We start from the raw sequence: 27,030 nt of genomic DNA, 5'->3' as shown, positions 1-27,030 counted from the left end.
ACACCCTGCTAAGCCAGTCTCAGTCAAATGGTTTTTACATGTTTTATTAATTATTTTGCTGGTTACTTTTGTGTATCCTTCCAAAATCTTTAAGGTTTTTCTAGTTTCTATTTAAGAAAGTGAATCTCTGATCTTGCCTGCTTCTAAATATTAAAAAAAATACTTATTTTCCCCTTCAAGTCTGCAGGTGGGTCTGTGGGCTTTGGCAGGATTGTTGTGCACACATACCTTGCACACCTAAAAGTAATAGTTTATATAGCGTCAAACCTACAGAAATTACAGGTGGATGGCTGGAGGACAAAGGCACAAGATGGGAAAGGATGAACACAGTGGAGGCAGCTAAGGGCCTTTGGTTTTATAGTGTTAAATCACACTCATACACACCTAAAATTAGGTCTGTCAAAACCCATGGAATGGGAACTGGAATCCTGAATGAGGCACCTAAGCTTGTTATACAATGTATTCGGAACCTCAGATAGGATCCAAAACAGCCAGAGTGTTAAAACTAGCCAATAGGGAACTGCAGAGGAAAGGGGTGAGCCTTCAATCTCTCTCCTCAGGTTTCTTATTCAGAGCTGTCCATCCACAGCTCAGGATTCACAGTTCTGAACCCTCTCCTGAAGGTAGATGCTGATGCCTTTCTAACAAAGAACTGAGCAGGGCAGAGGTGGTGGCACCCTTCTTTTATAGAGCAACATAGTATTTAGCAGGACATGGGAGACCCAGGAGCATCTGCATGAGGCCATCCAAAACCAGATCTCCCACCTCCCAGGAAAGTTCCTCAACCCCTGAGCTACTGGCTAGTTAGGGTATGTGGGACATTCTCGGTGTTTCCTGTGCATCAAAGAATTCAAGATTCCTTGAACCAGAAAGAGCATGAAAGATAGCACGACTCTTTGCTTAGTTGTTATGGGAGACAGTTTCATTTCAGTCCCTATCCAAGACTTTTAAAATTATATCCTATACTATGTTAAGGTAAAATACAGAAGCTGTTCTGGGAGCAGGGGCCAGAAACCAAGGTTTCCCACCTCCCGACCTCCCCTATGCCCTCAGGTGAGTGCCCTAACCACTTGGAAACAGTCATGATTATTTGTCTGCATTCCTTTCCTTCCTCTCTCCTGGTACTGTGACACAGGAGAGTTGAAAAGTTAGCACTGTAAGTATGTAAGGGGTGTACATCAGGATCTGGGAGAACTTCTGTTCACCAAAGCGCCCCAAGGGATGACAAGGTCCAATGGTCACAATCTCCTCCAAGACTGTTTCAGGCTGGGCATAAGGAAAAACTTATTTACTATCTGAGCCCCCAAGGCCTGGAATAGACTGCCTCCAGAGGTCGTGCAAGCACCTACTCTGGACCCTTTTAAGAAACATTTGGACATCCATCTTGCTGGAATCCTATGACCCCAGCTGGGGCAGGGGGCTGGACTTGATGATTTCCGAGGTCCCTTCCAGCCCTAATGTCTATGAAATCTATGAAAAGTGTGCCCATCCCAACCTACAGCACGGTAGTAAGGATGGTCTCTTGGGAAGTGAGACATGGGAGTTTGAGTCCTTTCATTCTGGCTCCCCCACACCCTGTGAGAGTGACCTAAGCACTAGCCTTCTATAGGACAAAGGGACACTGTCACCTCCTGCAGCTGAATTTTAAAAGAAAGTGGCAGCTGCACCTATGGGGGGTGTGTGTTTTTGTGTGTGTGTGTGTGTGTGTGTGTGTGTGTGTGTGAGTTAGGCATGTTTGGAGACTGTCTGAAGCACTGAGCCGTCAGGGGATTTAGATGGAGGACTACCTAATTTCTAGATCCCGATGATTAGGTTTGGTGTGATATAAGCCCCAGGCTGCACACTTCTCCCAAGACAGGTACAGTCTGAGCATGTACAAAGGTGCATCTCTAAGTGCCTAAAGGAACTTTTGGAGTGAGCCTAGGAAGTTTAGGTGCCTCTAGAAACTCAACTGAAGGCAAACAATCATTCCTTTTCTTTCAGGTGCCTTTGGGTGTGTTTGTATGAATGGCTGTTCAAAGGTAACGCAGGAAAGTGGGAAAACGTGGGACAATGAATGGCTTACAGGATTTGTAGTGATATGACACCCATCACAGGTTTAATTCCAGCCAAGATATTGCAAGTGCCTCCATTTGAAAGTAGTTTGGTGCCCATCATGAAATGCATTGGTGATCTCCATTCAGTTTTAGTAGATAATGATAGGGTGGTAATTTTGTTTTCAAATTCTTACTCTGTTAGTGTTCTCAGCAGAGAGGCTGGAATGGACCACATGCTTTGGAGATCCATTCCCTGTTCAAAGTTCCCTTAGCTACAAGGTCTCCATGATTGCCCCCAAATGTTTCTCAGTGTACACAGCACGTGCTAGTGCTGCTGTATTGCGACTTTTGTGTTTTTTTAGGTAAGCACGGAACCTCAAACTCTGCATCATTATTACTAAATTCACTTGAGAGAAAGCTTCTTTTGTTTTTGCTAGGAAAACTATGTACAGCTTCAAGCTACCTCTTCCATTCATCATTTTATTTTGAAAGCTGCTAGTATTAATAACAATTACTATTTACAGCAGTATACAGAAGTCTATGTCAGGCAGGGCCCCATTCTGTTAGAGCGTGTAAGACAAGATAGAACAAGCAAAGATACAACTGGTGAATGAACAAGCAGTGCAGGAGAGGGTCTGACAAGATGTGGTAGCAACAATATAAGTACAGTTCTGCAATGACAACAGACTGCTGTACCAACAGCTTGCAGTTGAAAAGAGAATTGCTACAGCTCTATATTTAAATTATTCAGAAATCCAAAACACCAGCTCATAATCACAGAAGTGGGCCTTTTAGCTAACAGTTCTTTGCACTTCTATAACACTTTTCCTATAAAATGCTTCAAATATTTAATTAAATACTTTATTCACGATGTAATTTATTTTAATTAATGAAGTTCATGCTACCCCTGTCAACAGTGTGCTATTATCCACATTTTACAGCTGAGTCAATTGAAGCATGGGGCTTTAAAGGTGTTTTGTTGTTGTTGTTGATGGGGTTCAGAATTGGCCTAAGAGTAGCTCCTTTGCTCAACTGGTAACAGCTAGGTTAATACTGAGTGCTTGGGGAAACCCTACTCTAACTGGCTTGCCCAAAATTGTGCACCAGGCTGGTGACATAATTGGGAATAGAAGTCAGAATTCCTACTCCTCTGCTCTAACCCCAGTAGCAGGCTTCTTAATCACCACCTTTTGTCATGAACTAGTACAAAAAAAGAGCTAAAGAGAAGGCAAAGCCCTTTTTTGTTCTTGTGTAGCTGACAGCATTACTAATAGGAGCCACACCATAGCAGTTGTGGTCTATTCACTTTTGTACAAATCTCCAAGGTGATGGCAACAGGGGTTAGATTTTTTTGAACAAACTGCTTTATACAGCTTCACTTTAATCTCCTTATGGCAATTTCCCCCTAATCCCTAGCAATGAGATTGAAGCAAGATATAAAATGGATTAAAATAATGCCATAGAACTGGCAGCTTGCAAGATAGCCTTTGAAAAACACAATAAAATACCTCAAACATTAATCATTAATATATTTTAAAAACATTTTACATAAGAAAGCATGTTTAATCTCGGTATACATATCTAGTTTTGTGCTACCAACATTATTTCATACTTTCCAGTGATTACACAGATGATGGTTTAAAGTTGAATGATATTTTCTTTAGGGTATTATGGGGAAAAAAATTCTGTAGTAAATGGGACCTTGCTAGTAAGCTTGTATCTAAGTCACCAGCAAATGGTATGGTTGGAGCAAATTTTAAAATATAAACCTCACCAAGGCTCTTCTTGTGAGTTTGTGATGAGAAGTCACAAAACACCACCAGTGTTTATATGGTATTATTCACAGTAAAATTGTACTAAGTATAATCAGTGAACAAAGCTTACATTTGTGTTAAGTATTGCAAAATCAACAGGTAAAATGGAACTCAGTATTTGTGTTTGCCAACATTATTTTAACTATTCTTTAGAATAAGAAATTTAACAGCTAGTATTAATTTGCTTTTAGGGTGTTCAAAGTTAGCAGAAACTAGTGTGCACTGTATCGAGGAGTGAGAAGCAAAAATTATACCTCCAAAAATTGTTAGTGAGTGTTTGTTGAGATGATTTCTTGTTAAAAACAAGCCCTTCCTGATTTCAGATTAACACAAGTAGCTCTCAGAGGCCAGGTACGGACATTATACTTTTACTGGTATAAATGATCAGAAGCTGGTCTATACCTGTAACAGAACAGAAGTTCAGCACACATAGATTGGTTTAAAAATGGCAGAGCCCAGTGTAAGATCTGTTCCCCCACAAGGACAAATGTGTGTTCTGTTTGCTATCCATCTAAACTTTGCTGCTTACGGAAAACTGTGTAACTTAGACCGATTCTGCCTCGGCTTTTGGAATGTCTGTACTTAGCCAGAGTCTCCAGTTGCCATTTGACTTCCTTTCTTCTAATTCTGTCTGAGACCTGTGCCAGCCTAACTCCTGTTCTCTGCACTTCGTTGTCAAAGTCTCTAGAACAGGGGTCAGCAATGTTTTTGGGCAGAGTGTTGAAAACACCCACAACCTCAACTTGTAGGATGTTGGTGTGTCGGGGTAGATGGCGGGGGAGCTGTTGTGGCAGTGCAGCCCCAGCCTCTTCCCTGAGGCATGTGTGCCAAGCAAAATGCCTTCATGTGACATGCTCTAGCACACATATGAGGGCTTGCCTACCTCTGTATCTGAGACCTTTTTGTAGCCAAATTTCAGGGCATGTACTCCATCCTTATCCTCCTTAGTCTCTTGGCTGCTGTTATACCATTATTTTTCTTGATATCTTGATTCCCCCTAGCTTTTGTGAATCCATCCTTTTTCAGCTTCATAACAAATGGATTTTCATGGCTGCTACCAACATACTAACAACTTCACATATGACTTTGTCACTATGACCTGCCTCCTTTCATCCAGTTTTCCATTGCTGTTTGACTAAAATCTCCACTTAATGATGCCAGTGCTTTACTCTGTGTATCCTCTTTGAGTTTCATTAGTATCACAGCACAGAAAATTTAGTCCATTGCATGTTATCATAAAATACCAAAGCAGTTAGTAGATTCTCAAAAGAAAATAGTCTTCCTTCTTACACAATATATGTGACACACCTAGCCATAAAGATACATTACAAATGTTTAGAGTGTAGAGGGTCAGTCTGTTACGTTTACATAGATGTAAATCCATAGTAACTGCATCTAGCTTATATTTTCACCTTTGATAACGAGTATTCAAGAAGATTATTCTTTGATAAGAGTATTCAAGTATTTACAGTAAGAAAAGCCTGGTGTATCCTACCATTTAGTGAATAGTATAAATACAAATCACATGATTCCTTAAAAACTGTTTCAAATAGAACAAGAGGAAAGACTTGCTTTCAGAAATCCTGAAAACTTTTTTGAAGATGTGTTTCCTGATATAATATAAGGTTTTGGACAGGGAAAGAAGCTATAAAACAATGGTCTGACATGTTAGTTGCTCATATAAATATCACTTTTTAATTAGATCACTGGTGACTATGTTTTATTTTGTTTTTTCCTATTTGATTCGGTTTTGCAGTTGATGACAGACTAAATTTTATAGCAGTAATGAATCTGAGTATTTGTTAAAGAAAAGTCCCACCTAGTGGATTATGGCACTTTACTGGACTGGTTATTTTGTCCTCCTTCTCCCCTTTGCTCTCCTACATTTCTAAAAGAGTTGGCGGGGAATAGCTGAGTGATTCTCACTTTAGAACCTAATCTGGCTGAAGACTATCAGCTAAACCAGTGGCGTTCAACCTTTTTGCCCCACAAGTTGGATGGGCTATGCTCAGTCCATCCATGGGCTGGACCTAGCCAGTGGGCCTGTTCTGGTGAGCTAGGAGGGCTCAGTGGAGCCTGAACCAGCCACACAAAGAGGGGCAGGGGGCAGCCTGACCCTGACCCAACTAAGTAGAGAGGTGTGGCCCAGCCCTGATCCAGCCATATAGGGGAGGGGGCATGGTGCCATACCAACCCAGCTGTGCAGGGAGAAGATCCCACTGTGCAGAGCTTGGGAATTTGGCAGTGGGGGAGGGATGATAATATTAATTGCCACTGCTCCCCTGCCACCAAATTTTCTGACCCATGGGGAGCTCTGTGGACCAGATGCAATGGCTCTGTGGGCTAGATTTGGCCTGTGGTTGGGAGTTGAGCACTTCTAAGGTAAACCATGAGACTTTTGTAACAAATTATTATCAGTCTACACAGCTGAAATTTTAAATGACTAGTATTGACTATTTGCAGCAAAAGGTTAATCCATCAATCAAACCCTCAGAAACATCATTACATTTGAAAACAAATGAGAGGAAGCTGCAATCTGCCAGCATTCTTGTACCAGAAAGTTTTCCCAATAAATTATTTTGTTATGAATTTCTCAGTGGCTCTCATGAAAGGCAATGGAAATAAAGAAGTTCACCAATCACAGGTGTAATTTTGTTTTGTTTTTTGTGTATACTGGTGCCTGCTATTTGACCATGCTGGTGGTGGCAACCTCCTGGATCATAGTATATGCATGAGGGGCATTGTAGCAGGGCACTAAGGTGCCTGCTACTGATAACAGTAATTTGGGTTCAGCTGCTACTTACCAGGGCAGCACAGGTGTAGGTTGCTGAGACAACCAGTCGGGTCAGCTGACCAGAAGGGGGCAGGGCTTGGCCTATATAAACAGCGAGGCTGAGGCCAGAGTCAGTTCCCTTCTGGCAGCTGAGGAAGTGGGAGCTCTGCCGGAATAAGCAGAGCAGGGCGCTGGATGGCCTGAGCAGTTGTGGTGTGATGATACTGGGTGGAGGAAACCCTAGTAGGGATATGAACGAAGGTTAGCCAGGCGGCTTGGAATTTGTGTTGGAACATAGGGGTGTGAGTTTTCTGCTTTGGTTGTTGTATTACACTGGAGGACTGGGTGAGGCTGTAGGGGTTGGAAGAGGCCTCATGGGAGCTCCCCAGTAGTGGGGGAGGGTTCCTGGTGCCGGAGAGGGTGCTGCATTTTGGGGTGTCCCAGCCCAGTGTGGGCAGCATTGGGAGGAGCTCAGTGGGCGTGAGACCCAGGAAAGGGGTCTGGGGGGCCAGGTAAGGCTGAGGCCACCTGAGCCCTATTGAGCAAAGCCCCAGTGGGGCGTAAGACCCAGGAAGGGGGTCTGGGGGCCAGGTAAGGCCGAGGCCGCCTGAGCCCCGATTGTGGGAGTCACGAGCAAGGCCACAGTGCGGGTGTGAGCATGAGCAAGGCTCCAGGGAGGGCTATTTGGATAAAGGCAAGCCCAGGGAGAGCGATTTGGATAAAGGGCAAGGCCCCGGTGCGGGCTGTGAGGGCCGCAGGGAGACAGGCCCCGGTGCGGTAAGAGCTGCGAGGGAAGCAAGGGGGCGCCTGTGAGGGCGCAGGCAGGCAACGGAGGTGAGCCCAGGGAGCCGTGAGGGCATGGGTGACTGTAGGCCCACGTGTAACCCTGAGGCTGGAGTGCACCAGGACAACTAGGCAAAGCATTAGCCAAGATATATCAGGGCACCGTGCCAAAGAGGTAAGAAGGCAGCCTCCCTTTAACAATCAACATCAAAGATGTGGCAGGCGAGATACAGAGGGTGCATTTAGACCCGATTTGCTACGGTGGGTAGGGGCGCTAGGGGAGTTCACAGCACCGCTAGGTCGCGAGCTGCCACAGGTACCCAGACCTTGGATGCATATGTCTGGGCAGGGATTTTTGGAGGAGTGGAGGATTCCCAGACCTTCTATCCTCCTTTTAGGCCACTGAGACAAATTCCAAAGAACAGACTGAGTCCAGATGTTTGGTGCTTCCATGGCTGTAGTTATATAAGTGTCTGGGAATTGAACCCAGGTCTCTTGTGTATTTGATTGTGTTATATTTATTCTAAACAACCTCCGTCCTGTTAAACAATATTGAATGATCTCAAACACTTCCTTTCTCATGTCCTTGTGACAAGGTATTTAGCAGACTGTGTAGATTCATTGGAATCTTACAGACAATGGTACTTCTGCTATGGCCTTAGACTTGCAATCTCTGGGATGTCAACTGTGTACTTTAGTGCCCATACCACCCCAGCCCTGTCTCAAATAATCAATAGTGAAATAATCATAGTGAAGTAAAATATTGATTCACCATGCCCGAGGTGAACTGAGGGATCTCTTGTCCTATTTGTGGTGCAATGTTCAGCTCTGGGAAGTTAATTATCATGGATAATACAAATATGGCAAATACGTCACAACTCAAATGCTGACTGTCTAGTGAGCAAATTGCTTGCATAAAACTCAGGTTTGGTCTTTAGAAGAAATAACATTTATTTTGTTTACTTGAGGGAGTGGGAATCTCAGAGATGGCTGATCAGGTGCTCTTTATAGCTGCAGAATTGTTATTGAGTTCTTGCTCTCCATTAGCTTCATGTGCCTCCCAGGGTTTAACCTTTCAGGATCTGCAGGAGGCTTATTTGAGCACTTGGCACCTTTCTATATCATTGACTCGAGTGCAAAAACCTCAAAATGTCAAATGTTCTGGACAGTAAACAGCATACATGATGATCAGGATATGTTGCTCATGCAATACCTGTGACAAAGATGCAGTCTCTTAATTATGACACACAAGAATGGCATAAGTTCTTTCTCCATTGCACTTTTTTTGCAATCAAGAAAGATTACAGTCAGAGAAGGCAGGCAAGCAAGCATTGATATTTGGATTTAGGGAAACAAATCATTTTTTGCATGTATATAGTAAAGTTTATGCTTGGTCACAGCCTCATGGTAATGATAACTGCACAGCCCACAGGTCTCTTTATGCTTTGGAATAAATTTGTTACAGTGATGAGACTTGCATAGTGTACAACAATAACTTCAGAGGACTGAGCATAGTATGATTTGATTGTAGATCAGAGATGGTTCAGAAAATGTTCCCAAACTTGCAGTTGTCAAGTGGGTCCAAAAGTATTAGCATTGTGTTTATTGCTTACATGCCAGTGCAGTGCTATGGTGAATATGAACAGCTCTCTGTAGTTGAGAGCTTTCTAAGGGTAATAATGAATGCTCCTGGAGAATCAAGTCAGCTTGCTCGTTATCATGCCCCTACTAAGATCAAGGGCCTGTTCCTATTTAACAATCTCCATCCTCTATTTATTTAGCTCTTCACTACCTCTAGCTGTGTTTACAAACTCAGACAGTAACTCTGAACATATTTTATATTCTCTTCCTCAGTTTCCTTCAACTTTAAAATAGAGCATGTTGGCCTATCACAAGTGTTGTCATACACTGAACTCACTGGCTACAGTTATGGGCCCAAATCAGCAGTTTGTAGTTTTGTAGCTTCAGATGGACTTGCACAATCCTGATGCTGCAGTTTTCCTGTGATAACCGCTTAAGAATTTCAAAGTTCAGGGTTTAGGTGAATCAGCAGGTTAGTGCCCAAGGATTTGAATTCTGCAGATCTAGGGAAAAATGGCATAGATTTATCATGGTACATCATCATGCTCCTCTGTGTTATGGCAGCTTTGTATCACAAAAGAATCACTTCCTTAAGTATTACCTGAGCTGTCTGAAGTCAATCCCATGAACAGTCTGAAGGTTTTGCTAAATAGTCTGATATTTGCCAAAGACAGTCTGTGTCTGAAGAGTAGAAAACTGTTCTTCTGGTTACTTATTTTAAATAGCTTGCCAGCTCTATATCTGTTGTCCAGAAAAGAAATTATAATCGACTAAAATATTCTCACCCTTAGCTTTCATAAGAAAGAACAAAACCTATCTGTCCATGAAACTCTCTTCCTGGTTCATTTTGTAATTTAGCTTTATATGAAGCAGTACTTCTAAGTATATAACTACTTTATTTATCATCTGCTTAAAGACCTTGAATTTGTGGCTTGTACACTGTTTAAGCTTTAATAGCAAATTAATTTTCTGGTTGGATTATACTGAAGGCCCCCCCCAACCCCGATATTTAATATTTTTCTCCCTGAAAGCGCACCAAGAAGCTTGCTTTCACTGCTGTTTGTTACAAAAACCTGAGGTGGAAAGCATTCATGTATCAAAGCAAGTGCTTGTACATTTTTAATTAAAGTCTCTCAGAAATCAGTTTTCAGCCTGATCTAGCCAGAATGATACCACCCGACTTCTGAAGCAGCCTGGCAATTTCCAAGGATCCATAATCCTTTCATCGTTTAACAAGGAAATACATAAAGTGCAATTTCACTCTATTCCTGAAGAAAATAGTTCTTCAGATATTTCTTTGCTGAAAATGTCCTCTCACCTAATACTTGTGCAAGAGATGTTACTTTAACAAACTGAGCACACAGGCTCCTGTTTGGAAAGACTTCAGGATGCAATGCTCTCGTTATGTGCTCAATATCAAACATGTAGCCTTTATGTGCAGGTAGGCAGAAGGATGTCAGAAAACTGCACGCAATAGGTAACTCCATTTTCAAGAGAAGACTATTGATTTGACAATGCTTGCCATAACACTCACTGAATGGACTTAATTCCTCTTAGTAGAAGGCATTTTTCCCTGCTCACTGTCAATCAAACTTCAGTAGAATGCATGACAGGTTGATGTTGTGAGGAAATTGGCCTTTCATTTCATGCCAAACTATGGGAAATAAATCCAAAGAAATGTATTGGTGCTGTTGTGTAATTTCCATGGCCTACTGAAAGTCAGAGAAATCTGCTAGTTGAACCTTTGTATTTACTTCTTCTGTTCTAGAGAAACTCACGTAGTGTATTAAATTCTCAGTGCCTTGCATTTCATTTGACATGCCAGACTATGTTTGGCCAGCCGGTCAACTGACTGATCAAATATTGTCAACTAACAAGTCAACTGACTGCATATTATTTAACTGGTCAAAGATTTTAGACATTTTACAAAAGAACTACTTTTTTTTTGTAGTTTTCTTGACAGAACTATGCATTTTTATTATTTTTTGACATTTCTTGATGAAAAATTTGTGCTGTTTTTGGATCTCTTAGCAATTTTTTACAATTTTTGGCCGAACAAGTACCCAACCCTATACCAGACTGTCCAGCATTGGGGAGGCTATATAGGCTGATAAAGAAATTGTTAATGAGCACAACCAACTGAGAAGTCAAACACTTTAGACAGAATCAGTTAGAGCACATTGTTGGAAAGTGGGTTATATAGACTGAAACTCTTCTGGGTGAGGAGGGGCCTAGAGCCTGCGTCTCCTGACCTCTGGGCAAAGAAGCTGACCATTAACCTATTGAAATAGAAAGTGAGAGGTTGGTCTGTTGCTGTTGTACTTCTTACGGGTATGCAGATATCAGGGCCAGTCTATTTTGCCACAGGTGGAAACAGAATCTAAACTGTGCAGTAAATATCAACATTTGCACTCGCCACTTCTGCACATACAGATGAAACTGAATTGAATCTGGTGTGTCCAGCTTAGAATACAGCATTTCAGAAGATACTGATATTGTAGTTCAGTATTATTTCTTCACTTATTTTTTATGCATCCCAATTTTTAATTTCATTTCTGATCAGCAAGGTATACTGAAATGTTTTCATGGAGTAGTGCACAACAACACCTCTGCTTTTGGAAAGATTATATAGCAGCTATTTTCACTATGCCGTTGATATACTCAAGTAGTATATTTTCATCAGAGTAGCCTGGCATTTTTGAAGCCATAAAAATTTCCTGTCACTACTATTTATTTGTATTAGTGCTGTGCCCAGGTGTACCTCAGGGCCCGGCTGTGCTGGACATAATGTACAATAAATGATGTTCTGTCATATCATATTATTACTTTATTTTTAATGGTCATACTCTAATTTATAAATCCCAGGACTGTCCCTTTTTGTGAAGTTAGCTAGAACAGAGGCTGGTAACCTACAACCCATGGGCTGGATCTGACCCTTGGAGCCATGCCTTCAGTGGCATTTGGCAGTGAGGGCCTCTTTCTGTGCTGTGCCATAGTCAGTTGGCTGGGGCTGTTGCAAAGGGGGAGCTCTGCTCAGCCTGTGCTGGACAGAGTTGGGCGGTTTGCAGAGGGGGGGGTTTCATCATGCTGTGCTGTATCTGAGGAGGTGGCTGGATCCTAATGCTTGCCTGCCTCTGCCCCAAGCTGGCTCATTCTGGCCACCTGCTGGAAAATGTTGCTGACCCCTGAGCCAGAACATTCATAATATTTCAGATTTCTGATACACATGCATGCACATACAATACACACAGACATACATAAACACACACATGTATGTAAGGGGGCTGTTAGGAAGGCTAAGGCAGAGATGGAACTAGGACTAGCAACCCAGATCAAAGATAACAAGAAGTCCTTTTTTAAATACATAGGGGGTAAAAAGAAGGTACCAGGTAACATGGGGCCTCTGCAGGACACACTAGGAAATCTGGTGGTGGCACCAGATGACAAAGCTAACCTCTTTAACAATTTCTTTGCCTCCATTTTTCTGAGCAGGGACTGGGTCATTCCCCCCCACCGGGATCCCTGATGGACCCAGGGGAGGTGCAGACAGGCCTAGGGTTAGTGAGGACCTAGTCAGGGAACTAGATGTGTTCAAATCAGCAGGTCCTGATTATCTCCACCCCAGGGTGCTGAGGGAATTAGCAGAGGTCATTGCGGGACCCCTGGCACAGCTTTACGAGCACTCGTGGTGCTCTGGAGAGGTGTCAGAGGACTGGAAAAGGGCCAATGTGGTCCCTATTTTCAAGAAAGAGAGGAAGGAGGAGCCAGGAAACTATAAGCCCATTAGTCTTACCTCGGTCCTGGGGATGCTCTTTGAGAAAATTATCCAGGAGCACATCTGCAAGAGACCAGCAGGGGAGATTATGCTTAGGGGCAACCAACATGGGTTCATTCAAGGCAGGTCCTGTCAGACCAACCTGGTGGCCTTCTACGACCAGGTCACAAAATCCTTGGACGTAGGTGTTGCGGTGGACGTAGTCTTGCTGGACTTTAGGAAGGCCTTTGACACTGTCTCTCACCCCATTCTCATTAAAAAATTAGGCGACTGTGGTGTCAGTGCCTACACAGTCAGATGGGTTGCAAATTGGCTGGAGGGCTGCACCCAGAGAGTGGTGGTGGATGGGTAATTTTTGACCTGGAGGGATGTGGGCAGTGGAGTTCCGCAAGGCTCGGTCCTTGGGCCCGCACTGTCCAACATCTTCATCACCAACTTGGATGACAGGTGAAAAGCACCTTGTTCAAATTTGTGGATGACACTAAGATGGAGAAGTCGGCACGTTAGAGGAGAGGGAGAGGCTGCAACTAGATCTGGACAGGTTACAGGGGTGGGCGGAGGAGAACAGGATAGATTTCAATACTGACAAAGTGCAAAGTGCAAAGTACTGCACCTGGGGAGGAAGAACCAGCACCATACCTACGGGCTGGGGAACTCCCCTCTTATCAGAACAGAGGCAGAAAAGGATCTTGGAGTCACTATTGATTCCAAGATAAACATGGGCTGCCAATGTGAGGACACCATCAGAAAGGCTAACTACACCTCAGCCTGTGCTGGACAGAGGTTGCAACCACAACCACAGATACATCACAAGCAGGGCCAAGGAGGTGATCCTCCCCCTCTATGTGACAATGGTCAGGCTGCAGTTGGAGTACTGCGTCCAGTTCTGGGCGTCGCACTTCAGGAGGGATATGGACAGCATAGAGAGGGTTCAGAGGAGGGCTACTTGCAAGATCAGGGGGCAGCAAGGCAGGCCCTATGAGGAGAGACTATGGGACCTGAACCTGTTATGGGACCTCCCACAAGAGAAGGCTGAGAGAGGATTTGATGGCCGTCTATAAACTGGCAAAGGGGCACTACTGAGAGTAACAAGGAATAATGGCCATAAGTTGACTGACACTAGGTTCAGGCTATACATCAGGACTTCAAAGTCAGGGCAGCTAGGATCTGGAACCAGCTTCCAAGGGAAGTGGTGCTTGCTCCTACCCTGGAGATCTTCAAAAGGGGGGTAGACAACCACCTAGCCGGGGTCATTTGACCCCATCATTCTTTCCTGCCTATGGCAGGGGGGCAGACTTGGTGATCTGCTCAGGTCCCTTCCGACTCTACGAACTATGAAACACACATGCACGCACACATTTTTACAAATGTAAAGCATGATTTTTCTTATGTATCATTTCCATGATAAATGACTCACTTTAATGATCTTTAATAGGAAATGATACATAGAGTCCATGTCTACACGAGACACTACTGCACAATGGTTACAGCCCATTTATTTAGTACTTGTTTATACAAGTACTTTAATATAAACAATACTAAATAAATTCACAGTAACCTGAGATGCTGCTCAGTAGTGCTGATGAATGGCTTCTTGTGATGCTGCTGTGCAGTAGTCTAGTACTACTGCGCAGTCGTGTCACATCACAGTTTTTGCCATGTGATACTACTGCTCAGTAGTATCAGGTTACTGTGCAGTCAGTATCTCATGTAGATGCGCCTAGTGAAATGCAATTGAATGTATTAGACTAAGGATTTGATTTTTAAAATACCTTTCCTACATGAAGTAAAATAAAGATATAAAGAAATGAGTTAGATGTTGGTAAGGGTAGTTCATGCACAGAGAAGTATGTATAACAGTCATGATGTCTCCCTCCTCCCAGCCAGCTTCCATGCAAGCTTGTTCTGGAATTCAGCTGGATTTTCAAAGTGGTGATATGGGCCCAAGTTTAAAAGAAAAAGTTTATTATTCAGGGGTGAGGGGAACGCATTTTTTGTCTACAGTTATATCTGAAGGACTTTAACTGTATATGACCAACTCGCCACAAACTTGGGTGTGCAGTTGCAGGTTCAAAATTGCAACCCCAATATTAGAACCTCAGTTGAAGCCTAGAAAAAATTAAGTCCTCAAACTTATTTGAACTTACCCTTTGTAAAGGATAATGAAATCTTTAACCTTGACTGGGACAGTTATGACAGAAACAGAAAATACATTGATTAAATATATCAGTCACAAGGTGACACTTGTGTAGTCTCACCATTAATATGAATATGGTAGGTGTTTAGACTAAGACCCAGTGGGGTGCTTGAATTGATGACTTCATGTGCCCAGGTAAAAGTGATAGTAGCTGAACCTTAAGGTCATGTTATGACTGCTAGCAGTAGATTTCAGTGTGAATTACTGCTCCATTATTTTAATAAATATAAATTCTTTCCTGTGAGCTTCTCGCACACTGCTTGCTTTATTCTCTGACAGCCACTGTCAAAATAGTGCTTGTACAGCATGTCCTTGGTTCAGTGCAAGACCCACAAAGCTGTGCATTTCAGGGACAGAGCCCAAGAGTGTCATAGCAAAACCAACATCAGGGAATTGAAGAAATACAAAAATGGATTTGGAGTCCAAACCTGGGAAACCTAGTTTAAGGCTTAAAAATATGTGGGAGTCAGACGTGCCTTGACTGATAAAGGAACATTTCAAGCAGACTAACATGAAATTCAATCCTTTTTAAAGCACAGTTGACAGAAAACCTGAGGCTGGCATTAATCTTTCTTATCCAGAAAAGGCCCAGATTCTCTTCACAGTGCACTCGGCAGTCTCTTCATTGACTTGCACAGGATTGAGTTAGCAAGTACTGGGAAATAAAAGGCCACAGAACAATGCGAAAAATAAAAGTAATCCCTCTAACAGAGTTGGCATCTCTTCAGGAGATATTTATGCCATCTCTCAAGTGGCTACAGTAATATTTTCCCAATGATTTCTTATACTATTGTCAAAATTACACTATAATAGAGTGTGAGAAATTTGATGGCTTATTTGGGGAACTATGGTTTTATGAGGCTCGGGTTATGTAAAAGAGAGGCAATTGAAGCAGAGAAACTAAATGAAGCAAATCTCTGTTAAGAATTCTCTCTCAGAGGGATTACTGAACCTCATGTGGGCCAAGAAGAAAAAATAAATAAAAAATAATGATCTCAAGTGCAAGAATGGAGCAGTTAAAAAGCTTCACAATAACTAAAACTGTCTGGAAATGTGGAAGGCAACTGGAGAAAATGCAAACAATACTTCACTTTGTATCTATGAGCAGTGGGTGCAAACAAAAAGGAAGACATTCGGCTTTATTTTTGAACATGTCTAGTTCTAAAACACTGGTTAGGTCTACCAATTTTCACTTATCTCAGACAGAAGTTATCTGTGATATTATGCAGAGAAATTTGAGGTAAACTGCACTCCAGATAAAAATGCAGCACATAAACAATGCATTTCTAATCAGGGGGTACAAAATAGAAGATGGAACTATAGTATTTGTGACTGAGCTGAGTATGAAGAGCTAATCTTGCAATTTTGGAGAGAGAACTGAACCTCTGATAAGATACAAAGTAATTACTAGAATATGGAAGAAAATGCTGAAGAAATAAATTAGCCCTTCACAATGCACATAGAATTTATCAAGCAACAGAATTTCCCCATCCAGAATAAATCTTGTGGATTGTAGACACTACTTTGATAGTGTAGACATGATTGAAAATCCAAAAGGTTACAGGAAAAGAGAACTGAGATATAAAGACAAGTTACACCTATAGTCAGAGTCCAGCAAAAATGGAAAAAGAATTGCACTTCCTGTGACAAGCAACTCACACCAAAACAATGGCCAGCAGTTGAGACAGATGGCGTATGGGGAAAGATGCAAGAAATACAATAGACTGCATCACTTTGCAGAATGATCTGTATTTCATAGACAAAGCAGAAAACAACTGCACCACTAACTCAGAGGGATTCTTTATAAGAGTTATAGAGGATGTTCTAGCAGAAGATGAATAGACTGTCAGCCTAAAAGAAAACAGGATATTTACTAGTTCTAGGTTGAACAGTGGTTAAGTTAATGTGGTACTTGAAGCAGTGATATTCTGTGAACTATATAAATGTGTAAATTTAAAAATGGAAAAAATACAATGTACAGTAGTACCAGGGAAAAGAGTACCCACGGTTGGGTTAAAAGTGTGTCAAACCCTTGGTCTTGGTGATTTATTGTATGGGCAAGGGAGAAAGAGTTTGTAAACATTTTCTAGTGTATACAGAAACTCTAAAACTCTAAACAGAGCATAGACTAGAGTTGGAAGAGTCCAGCTACCCCACAACCCATGCCCCCATGAAATTTTCCCTTGGCTTAAGACAGCAATTAAAAGAAGAGCTAGGTAGGTAGTCATAAAGGAAGTAAAGAACAGTGTGGGTACACTTGCTGTACATTTAAAGAAGAAAAGGAACTCTTTGCTTATGTATTCACCCCAAAGACTTCAGCAAATATGTAAAAAGGGGGCATTTTCTACTACATACAATGGGAGAAATATTGGGTATATGGCTGATGTTAAATGTTTTCTCCTTGTGGACTTGTTAGCAGGTACCTTAAGACAAATAGGAAACACATTTGGGCATACACCACACCTTCTTTAGGAGATGCTGGGCATGTCTACATAAGATGCTTTACTGTGCAGAGCTAATTACTGCACAGTAAGTGTCTGCATCTACACATGTGAATGCCTACTGTGCAGTAATTGGCTCTAAACATGAGTAAATTTGCTACCTGCAAAAGTAAGCAGCAAATTTACTCAAGATAGTACACAGGGGCCTACTGAGAGACCAGGCAAGACTTAGGAGACAGGCTGAGAGTCCATGGGCCTATTGAGGGGCCAGGTAAGCCCTGAGAGAGGGCCCAAGTGTTTGGGAGACCTAGTGAAGGGTCTGAGTGAACTCACTGAGTGGGGCAGAGTGTGGGGGGCCTACTGAGGGGTCCAGATGAGCCCAGAGAAGGAAGGGGCTGCATTAGGGAACACCTATGGAAGGCTCTGGCTGGCCCTAGAGACAGAGAGTAATATATGGAGGGTCCCGAGAGGGCAGACCCACAGAGATGAGAAGCCTGACAGCTGTAGGACTGATCCTGGGAATCTCAATTGGCCTGTGTGGGGTCAGGGCCCAGGAGGGTCTGAAGGGTGAAATAAACTACAGCAGAGAGTTGGATGAGCCTAGAGTTGAGTGAGCCTGGAGTTCCCTGAGGAAGGGCCAGGGCCTAAGAGAGGACAATGGACTTTGTGTGGCCACAGCTGAGAGAAAGGGGTCAAGGGGCATGCAGATTGGGATGACGATGGCTAGTGCTAGGCCATTTGAGGAGGAGGGATCAAGGAAAGGGGTCTGAGAGTGAGCTGAGGGCCAGAGATGGAGGACTCAAGTAAAAAATAAGCCAGGGCCAAGGGGGCAGTGGTTAGAAGCCCAGGAGGGGTATAGGACATTTAGGGGGAGCCCAGAGAGGGAGAAGTCAATCCTAAAACTGCACCTTACTGGGGCTGTTTAGTGTGGTGGGCTGCCTGTGGGAGGGCAGCTTCCATGAAAAGCCATGCATGGGCCACTCTGGGAAAAGGTGAGGTTTGGGCAACAGAAAGCCTCAGCTCCCACTGTCTTGTGGGTTACCCTATGGTGGGCGAAGGCTAGGAGAGTACACCCTGACAGAAAAACACTTGGCAAGGAGGACCACCTGGGTCCAGAGGCCCAGCAAGGGACCAGGGAAGACTAGGACCACAGAGGTCCAGTGGCTCAGTGAGAAGTCAGGGAATAGAGTGTAGAACCAGACAAGTCTGAGGGCCTGATAGTGAGGCTCAATGAGGGGCCTGAGGCCTATAGTGAGGCCCAGTGAGCATAGTGTGGCCAGAGGTGTCCAGTGGCCCAGCCAGGCACCAGGAATGGAATGTAGGATGGATGGGTCTGAGGCCTGGACAGCAGCCAGGAAAGTGGAGAACTAAAAGTGTCCAAAATAATGGACCAAAAGGTGGTGGCAGCCCAGAGAGGGGCTGGGAGGGAGACTGAGGGGCCTGGTAGCCCAGGCAGTGGTTGTGCAAGATTGAGGAGTGTGAGGGCCCAGAGAGGGGCCAGAGGAGAGACTAAGAGGTCTGGCAACCTGAGTGAGGCTGAGAGGTAGACTGTCAGAGGGTTCTGGCAGCTCAGAAAGAGGCTGTGCAGAGAGGCCAAGAGGTCTGAGGGCCAGGAATAGGAATGAGAGATGTGGAGGGGTCAGAAGACCCAGTGAGGGGCTAAGTCAGCAATAGGGAGAATATCTGTAAGGGTGCCATCTGCAAGGCATGGGGCATGGTGTACGGAAGGTTTGGAGCCATGCAATTGGCCCATAAGGCCAGGACCACAATCTGTATGGTCCTTATAATAAAACCAGGGGAGCCTCCCACATTCTGTATAACAACTAAGATCAAGCCATGGGCGAAAGCTGGGCAGACTGCCCATAGAGAAGGGTATGTCAAAACTTTATTAGGTACTGTGAAGAGGCTTTTTCCATCTCTTCGAAGATGATGGAAGAAAATCAGAAGAACCTACTGAAGCTAGTGGAAATAGTGCTGGTGACAGAAATGCTGCAGCCAACAGAACACCACTTTATCAGCCACTGGTCCTTCCAGATTGCTTCGTCCTGCAGTGGACGCTGTATTTCTGGCAGAGTGGCAGCACTGGAGAAGGAGGTGGCAGACTGGGAAAGCAGACCAGGTTTCCCTACTACAGCCTGAAGCTGCCAGCTGTGAGAACCCTAAGGATGGGGAGAGGACTGAATTCCAGTCCCAGGGCTCAGAGGAGCTCTGATTAAGACCATAGGTGTCCACTGCTGTTCTCTGTAAGCAATTTCTGAGGGAACTACAACGGTGTCCAGGAAGTGTGGAGCAGCTGTGAGCTGCTCAATGGAACAAGGTCATTTCTTTTCTTTCCTTTTTATCTTTAAGTTCATGTTACATAAATAAAGTGTTATGATGGACTGATATGGGACCTTATTGAGAAAAGGGGAGGATCCCTGAGTCATGTAAATAAGTTTGGATTTCTGGGAAGGTGAAGACATTTCCTGCTTTGGTTATTTCTTTTCTTTTCTCTTTTTGATTGAAGTATTGATACCTGTGGGGCTGTGTTCGGGTGAATACTGCCTTCAGCCTTTGGGGAAGAGACCCCATGCAACTGATAAAGAAAGTACCTAATACTTCCAGAGGCTTTGGGAATTCAGGTAGTTATCTGGACTGTTTTGTTCCTTGGTAGTCACTGTTTACTTTGTCTCATCTGTGGCCAAATATTCTTTGGGGTCCACCTTGTCTCCTTTGTCAAGTTGAAGGGATTCTAAGCTTAAAAGAAGAAAAGAGCTGATGACAAATTAGAACCCTGTCAAACAAGATGTAGACTTCCTAAGATCTCTGAACAACTGGGTGGCATTTGGTTGGGGTGTAAGGTGAACCTGGAGTCCCAAAGAGCAGCAGGTGATGTGGCAGGAAAGAATAGGGGAAACATTGCTGTTTGATCCTAAGAGGATAATGAGGCCACTCCTTCACGGCACAGATTTGCTGGGTGCAAGGCCGACAGTGCCCTTGGCCCTATCCTGTGCTCTGCAGACAGGTACCCTGTGGCACTCTGAGCAATATTGGAAAAATGAGGGGCTGGGTAAAAGCCAAAGAAACAAACAAAAACGTGTAAATTCCACATAATTTATATAACATACCTGAGAGACAAGTTACCATAGCAAAGTAGTTTCATAGTTTCATAGTTGGTAGGGTCGGAAGGGACCTGAGCAGATCATCAAGTCTGACCCCCTGCCATGGCAGGAAAAAGTACCGGGGTCAATGACCCCAGTAAGGTGTTCATCCAGCCTCTTCTTAAAGACCCCCAGGTTAGGAGCCCGCACCACTTCGCTTGGAAGTTGGTTCCAGATCCTAGCCGCCCTGACAGTGAAGTAGCGCCTCCTAATATCTAGCCTAAATCTACCCTCTGCCAGCTTGTGACCATTATTTCTAGTCACTCCTGGTAGTGTTCAGGGGAACAGGGACTCCCCCAGTGCCTGATGGTCCCCCCTGACTAGTTTGTAACAGGCCATGAGATCCCCCCTCAGCCTTCTCTTGTGGAGGCTGAACAGGTTCAGGTCCCGTAGCCTCTCCTTGTAGGGCCTGCCCTGCTGCCCCCTGATCATGTGAGTGGCCCTCCTCTGGACCCTCTCCATGTTGTCCACATCCCTCTTGAAGTGCGGTGCCCAGAACTGGATGCAATACTCCAGCTGCGGCCTGACCAGTGCCACATAGAGCGGGAGGATCACCTCCTTGGACCTGCTCGAGATGCATCTGTGGATGCATGACAAGGTGTGGTTGGCCTTCCTGACTGCATCCCCACACTGCCGGCCCATGTTCATCTTGGAGTCAATGATGACTCCAAGTTCCTTTTCCACTTCTGTACTGACAAGAAGGGAGTTCTCCAGCCTGTAGGTATGGTGCCGGTTTTTCCTCCCCAGGTGCATCACTTTGCACTTGTCGGTGTTGAATCCCATCCTATTCTCGTCCACCCACCTTTGTAACGTGTCTAGGTCCGATTATAGCTTATTCCTCCCTTCTAGCGTGCCCACATCCCCCCACATCTTAGTGTCATCAGCAGATTTGAACAGGGTGATTTTTACTCCCTCGTCCAAGTCACTGATGAAGATGTTGAACAGTGCGGGCCCGAGGACCGAGCTCTGCAGACCCCCCCTGCCCACATCCCTCCAGGTCACTCACATGCCTCCTGCAGTGTTGCCAGGGCCTTGTACCTGTTCTCCAGCTAGATTGGAGGAGCTGGTACTGCTTTGCTGCTAGCAGCCCTGGTTCTGGATGTGACCGTCTGCCACTCTGCCGTACATGTAGGGAACATCATAGTCAAGACTATTACCAACATGTTTGCCTTGACAAATAAGAAAGGGGTACAATGTTTCCTTGGAATGATGAACTATGTATGCAAATTTGTACTAGTTTAACTCCCTTAAACATGAGCTCTCTATTTTGCAGATATCCAGTGGAACTGGGATTTATATCTTTATGAAATAAAAATGCTGAATAAATAAACAAACTGAAAGAGTTAAAGATGTCCACTTTTGAAGTACTAGGAGAATAGGCAAAATATGAAATTGTCCATGGCTGCTTCTAAGGTAGGTAATGATGCATTTTTCTTACAACAATAAAGTCAAAGCTAGAGACCTGTGATTTATGGAACAACATATGGATTGTCAGTATGCTTGAACAGAAAAGGAAGCTTCGGCCTTAGATCCAGTGTATAAAGTTTCATGTCTTCATTTATGGGAGGCTGAAACTGACCACAAACCACTTACTGCCATTGCTCAACGGGACCTGGCAACATTCCTCTGAGAACATAGAAACTTTTTTAACTTACAAAGCTATCATTTCAGAAATTGAATACAAACCTAGAAAAATTTGGTGGTATAGAAACACTCTCTAGTGTATTTGGTGCTTGAGGACCACAGACTCAGTGCTTGTAACATTGGGCCAAACAAGGATGCTGGCATTTATGCAGCAATATTCCCATTTGATGTGGGGGATTTTCTGGAGGCCTTGTTGCTGCTACCACTACAGGCTCTTGAAATGACAATGCCAGGTCTCACATTTCACATCTGTAGAGGAGACTGGGGATGATGACTGCATTGTAGACTTGGTGTCTTGCTGGAGATTGTGATGAATAAAAACACACCAAAGCAATTTCTCAAAGGAGGCACTTGAAGATCCTATACTGGATCTTCTCATCAATTTTCACTCCTTGAGAGAGGTGACTACGAAGGTAGGGGAGGTGCTTGAGTACCTACAGGGTCTTTCCCTCAATAGTAATTTGGGGAGTGGGTAACATTCATGGCTTGGGGCAGGCTGATAGAGCATGTTAGTATTCTTGATGTTGAGAAAGAGGCTTCTCTGAAAAGATTCAGCATGGTCTAGAGGTTTTCCTCAGTGTGCACAAGGATGGCTCAGTCAGTGTATTGAAGGTCAAGGATGGTTGTTTTGAATACTTTGGTCTTTGAGTTAAAACATCCCAGACTGAAGATGTTTGGTACTCAATGCCAATTTCCAAAGAAAGGCAGTCCTTAATGAGAACTAGGATGACTGTCAAAAGAATGGAAATCTGCTTTGGGGCAATAATGAATCCTTGCTTGACCCCAGTTTTGACGACAAATTGATCTGTCTCCGATTCACTGCAAGGAATTGTTGCAGTCATCTGGTTATGGTGAAGCCTTAGGACCTTGATGTACTTTTCAGGACATTCAAATTTAGCCAGTAATTTCCACAAGGTTTTGTAACTGATGGAATCAAAGGCCTTAATACAGTCAATGAAAGCCATATACAGTCCTGATGTTATTCCTGGCACTTTTCTTTGATCTGGTAGACAACAAAGAACATATCAATTGCCCCAGAGGCAGCATTCCCTCTAAGCTGTGTGGCATGCGTGGCCACGCAGGCATGCTTGGCAGTGCAGCATGAATGTGCCTGTGCTGCCATGCACACCTCACAGCTTAGAGGGAACACTGGCCAGAGGATGGTCTGAAACCACACCGAGGAAGACTTGAGACTATGGCACCTTTCAGAGACTTGATGGTGGTATTCATCACAGGTGACTCACAGTTCAGCAGTGCCTCAAAGTGCATTAGCTTAGATATATTCATTGTCTTTGAGGGGCATTGAGTCATCCTGCAATCACAGGAAAGTAGGACCATGGGAAGCTGGGCCATAGATGGCTTTCATTGCCTGGAAAAAACTGTATGTGTCATGTTTGTCCGCATAGAGCTGAATCTCCGTGGGTTTATCTTGGTACCACTGATTTTTGATTTCCTGGATCCTCCTTTGAGCTTTGGATTTGAGGAGCTGATATGTCTCCTCCTTTTGCTGAGATGAGGTGTCTTCTTGCCAAGCAGAATGAGCTCTTCTCTTCTGGTCAGGGAGGACTTTTATCTTGGTGTGACTCTCATTGAACCAGTCTAGGTGTAGATCGGTGGTATAGGTCATATGGACAGCTGTTTTAAACCCATTCTAGAGTTCCTCAATATTACCTTCATTCATGACATGGCTGAGAAGGATTTGGTGTTGAGAGTCCTTTGCAATGCTCTTGGCTGTTTTCAGTGATTCAGAGCAATCTGGATGTTCATAATGGATCTGACAATATGGTGATCTGTCCAGTAGTCATTTGTTCCTCCCATGGCTCACACTGGAGTTCCAGATCATGTCAGATTGGTGTTGAAGTTATTGAGAAGAATAAGCCTGTCCTCCTTGTAAGTATTAGTCAGAATGTGGTCAAGGTTGGAATAGAACTATTCTTTGACATCATTCTCAGCATCAAGCATTGGGGTGCATGCATTGGTGGCTGTGGTGTACTGTGGTGAGCTATATCTTTAAGAGGCTCCAGTATTTGTTTATTGAATCAGATATCAGGCACATTAGGTTGAAGTTTATATTATTGTGTTTTCTCACATACAACATACCCCCAGATAAAACACACAGGTTTTTTTGGCAGACAGAATGTAGAAACAAAGATTTTTCCAAAATCATGGCCAACTGTGTGACACAGTGAAGTCCTTTTGGGAGCAAAGAGTGTTCAAGAAATGTCACACCAGGAAGTTCCTGGTGCCACCTGCCTCATCCAGACCTTTCTGGATACCCTGTGTTTCCAGGAGGACTTACTCTGTCACACAAGTTAGGCCCCAGACCTCTGCAAGGGCAGTGGCAGGGCTGTTAGCAAGATTTGGATCTGACCATTATTGGGCGTGTCTACATGTACATTAGATCTGGGAGCAGTTTACTTGCCAATAAACTATTCGCGAATAAATGTTCCTGGGTAGGCATCTACACAAGCAGGGAAGCAGGAGCAGATTTGCTGTTCCCGTTCCTGGGGTCCTGAAATTGGCCCCTGCCATCACCAGGGGGAGTGCTAGGCTCCCCCGGGTGCTAGCCCAGGGGCTGGCAGGGAGCACTGAGCCAGGAGACAGCTTTCTCTTGGCTGGGGCTGAGACACTGCTCTCTGCCCCCAGGTGCTGCTGGTGCTGGGACAATGTCTTGGCTCTGGCTCCCCGATTGGGGCAGGGAACTCGGATAGAGCTGCAGGGGAGGGGCAGGTTCCAGCCCCTGTCCCAATCTATTGGTGGGGCAGCTAGCAGTGAGGGAACCCTAGTTACTGCACAGTAAAGCATCTCGTGTTGATGTAGTCACTGAGACATAAAATACAGATTGTTAGTGCTGATCCACTTCTAATATTAACAGTGAAAGACTGCTCGCTTTTACTTTCTTTTAACAGATGAGCTCTCCAATGTAGCTACTGTACCTATTTACACTAGTTGTCAACTGATCAGCTTTAAACTTGTTATGCTTTCATTTGTGGTAGAAAACATGCAGTATATGTGGCATCGTTTCATTTTCCTGTGGTTTAGTTTGTTTGTTCTGTCACATGTCTGAATGATTCAGATAAAAGAAATCTGTTTGGCTACCTCGGGGGACTGAGCACAAGCAGCAGTGCTGACATTTCCCAGAGATCACAGTGTAATTATGCCATCTACTGTTCTATTTCTGGTATCACATTTGGACTGTTTTATGAAGTCTGCACTCTGAACACATTCAATAAACTGATGGAAAATTTGAAGACAAGCTGTATTTCCAGGGAAGTAATGTCTAGCTTTTTCCCAAGGAACAGTAAACATACTTTTCTTAATTAAAGTATACATTTTAGTGAATCATTGAACACTAGTTATTCTTCTCACATCTTTTGAATTAATTTACAATATATACAGTGCTTAAATGTAATATATAATTAAATTATTTCCTTTTTTGTTCCTTTTAGAATTGTATTACTGTCGATCAAGGTAATATTTGAATTTGCAAAAAAATTGGACATTAATCAGACTGGATTCTACAAGCATAAGATATAATGCGTACAGAAACCTTGGGTCTAGAAGTCATTGGAAGGAGTCAGAAAAAAGAAGGATCCAAAAAGACCTTCCCAGGAGGGCACAAAGCATGTTTACCATCACCCAAGGTTCAGCAGGTTCAGGTGCCTACTCTGCATAGGATATTCATTCCTCCATCCCCAGCACCATGCTGAGGCTTTGAATTCTATTCAAAGTAATATAATGCAGTTTAATGCAGTATGGTACCTGCACATGTTTGACACTCATCAAGGTAACATAATCCTTTTCTATTATGCAGAGGAGATCTGTATTTTCCAAAATGGCAGTCTCTCCAAGGAGGATAGATGATCTTGGTTAAAGGCACCATTTTGGACAGCAACGTTACTTTTCTTGGTTTTGCTTCTTTTGAGGCTCACACTGGTCCCATAATCTCTATAGGCATCTTTACACATGCTCCAGGGGTGGGCATTTTAAATATAGAAGCTTTGAGAACCACTCTAATTAAAGCGCCTGCAGCATCTCCTGTATTCAGTGTCTAGCGGTTCAAAATGGCATTGGGGGTACTTTAACTAAAGCTCATTCAATGACTTTTAGTTAAAGCACCCCCAGCCCACATTTTGAAGCATAGGGACTCTGAATACATGAAACGTGGAGGCTGCTGGAGTGTGCTAATTAGCAAACTCTAGCAAACTTGATTAATTGAGTCTGGTCCAATGTTGTCTAATAGCAGAATGTCAGAGCAGTGTCCCCTCATGTCTATAGGCACCTATATGCCTCAGTTGCCTTAATTCCATGGATGCCATCTGTGTTTGATGTCTGTGAGAAATAAAGATATGGTGGTTCTGGGAATAACATAAACAAGTAAAGAGGCACAGTGGATACAGGGATAAGCCATCCCAGGAGTGCTGAAGATCTATTGTTGCTCAACTTTCAAAGTTAATCCTTTCAGCCAAGTTTAGCTCTGGAGTCCAATAATAGTGCTTTAGAATCAGGAGTATCCATATTAAATTATATAATGGGTTGTCCTCTCTTTGACTATAGAGACCAGTTATATGGTCTGAGGCGCTCTTTCAATACCTGAAATCAATTGGGAAAGATATCAGGAAATGAAAGGTCAGCTTAAATAGGCACCACGTATATATTTAGTACACTGGCAGGGAAGTTGTATGATCTGGGTTCTGTCCCCAGCTCTGAATTGGACCTACTATATCATCTTGGAATGTCAATTAACTCTTCAATATACCATCTTCTGGATTCTATAGCTAAAGTATTATAATTTATGGTAGCGTAACAACTAGAACCATAGGTGATGTGTGCCTCTTAAGCCTGG

General features: G+C 43.6%; 1 long non-coding RNA gene across 1 annotated transcript in view; it reads left to right on the top strand.

Moving 5' to 3' along the window:
• The first annotated feature begins 19,917 nt into the window (after positions 1 to 19,917).
• Positions 19,918 to 27,030, top strand: part of LOC149868380 (uncharacterized) — a 39,656-nt gene continuing 32,543 nt past the window's right edge. The window contains exons 1-2 of the long non-coding RNA XR_016441317.1: positions 19,918 to 20,021; positions 21,814 to 21,953. This is a non-coding gene — a long non-coding RNA (uncharacterized LOC149868380). The remainder of the gene's footprint in view (positions 20,022 to 21,813; positions 21,954 to 27,030) is intronic.

The sequence above is a fragment of the Crocodylus siamensis genome, chromosome 3 (assembly GCF_052110815.1).
Source record: "Crocodylus siamensis isolate JL-2025a chromosome 3, ASM5211081v1, whole genome shotgun sequence".
Lineage (NCBI taxonomy): Eukaryota > Metazoa > Chordata > Crocodylia > Crocodylidae > Crocodylus > Crocodylus siamensis.
This window is presented reverse-complemented; position numbering and strand designations above follow the sequence as displayed.